Raw genomic sequence first — 1,378 nt, 5'->3', positions numbered from 1 at the left:
ATATATACATATATATGCATAAAACTTCCACATCAGCTGCTTCATACACCTATACAGAAAGCTTACCAGCAGCATGTTCAATACAATATACACACCATAAATTCATCTGGTTTAAATGTTTATATGTAAAGGATACGGATCCATGAACATTTTGGAGCATTAGAGCAAGACTATTTAGAGACATTAATGGATTTGTCTCATATCTTTATCTGATTTATTATGCCTATGATGTCATTTCAAACCCAGACTCTGATGGGGCTTTTAAAAATCTGTCACTATAAATATCCGTATTCAGAAAAGCGTTGTTCCAGTATTAGTATATCGTAGACTCCAGGAGTCTTGATGGCCACAGGAAAGCCTCAGTCAGGGGATGTGAAGTTTGGCAAGGAAATTTTGACTGAATCCGCTTTTTATTTCACTACACGTATTCTTATATAAAACACTTAACACTTCTCACACATTCGTATTGCAAATTATACCTGCATATATACGAACATACAACGTTTTCTTTACGAAAATGGCATTACTTACCAGAAAACATATGTTGGAACTCTTCGATAGCGTTTAACCGCTTTCCTGGCGCTCTCTTTTTCTCTCTTGACGTTCTAGATTCACAGTTCCGCGCAGTCCAATACGACTGTACAAAACGCTCACAAGAGCGGTTGGTCTAACTGAGCGAAAAACTGCATGTCTTGGACGGTGTTGAACGGAGCTCTGAGTCTGACACGAGACTGTTGTGACGGACAATGACTTTCACACTACTCATACGCAGCTCTTTATCTGGTATATATGAAACCCCCATCCTACCCCTCACCTCTCTCTCTCTCTCTCTCTCTCTCTCTCTCTCTCTCTTAGACCAACATTCATTTTTTTCCATGTGTGGAGCAAATGTGAATGAGTGTAAGATGTATTAATCTTGTTTATATTTTCCAACATTATTGTGCTTCTAATAAAAGTTAGTAATTAGTTGTGTTTGTGTTCAGAAATTTTTTGTCAGTTAACTCTAGAGTGAAATATGTTTGTCATTATCATGATTAATAGACATTTTGGTGTAGTTCTTCTGTAGACTAATACCGGCAGATTCTTCTGCCTAATTTACAGCAAAACGTTAGAGTTTATCTCCTCCATACAAACCTTCCTAGAAGTATGTGAACTGCTTAAGTAAGAGAAAAACAATTTTATTACTAAATACTTGCTGGCACTATGAAATGGGTAAAATTTACCAGTTTATTCTTAGAAGTCATGCTAGAATTGGATACATCGTCGTTGTTATTCGTGTATATTTTACTTCCCTTGACTTAAGCAGGAAAATATGACCTGTATTTATTCAGTCGATTTTGGTGGATCACAGTCAGGTACCTGATCTTCCTTATAGATA

The 1,378-nt window shown here is 36.6% G+C and overlaps 1 protein-coding gene across 1 annotated transcript in view; it reads right to left on the bottom strand.

Moving 5' to 3' along the window:
- LOC135209965 (vascular endothelial growth factor receptor 1-like) overlaps positions 1 to 756 on the bottom strand; it is a 24,930-nt gene extending 24,174 nt beyond the window's left edge. The window contains exon 1 of the mRNA XM_064242691.1: positions 532 to 756. The gene's annotated coding sequence lies outside the window, so the exon portion shown is untranslated. The remainder of the gene's footprint in view (positions 1 to 531) is intronic.
- Between the last annotated feature and the right edge of the window lie 622 nt (positions 757 to 1,378).

This window comes from Macrobrachium nipponense, chromosome 39, assembly GCF_015104395.2.
Source record: "Macrobrachium nipponense isolate FS-2020 chromosome 39, ASM1510439v2, whole genome shotgun sequence".
Classification (NCBI taxonomy): Eukaryota; Metazoa; Arthropoda; class Malacostraca; order Decapoda; family Palaemonidae; genus Macrobrachium; species Macrobrachium nipponense.
Note: the sequence above shows the minus strand (reverse complement) of the source record. Positions and strands in the feature narration are given on the sequence as shown.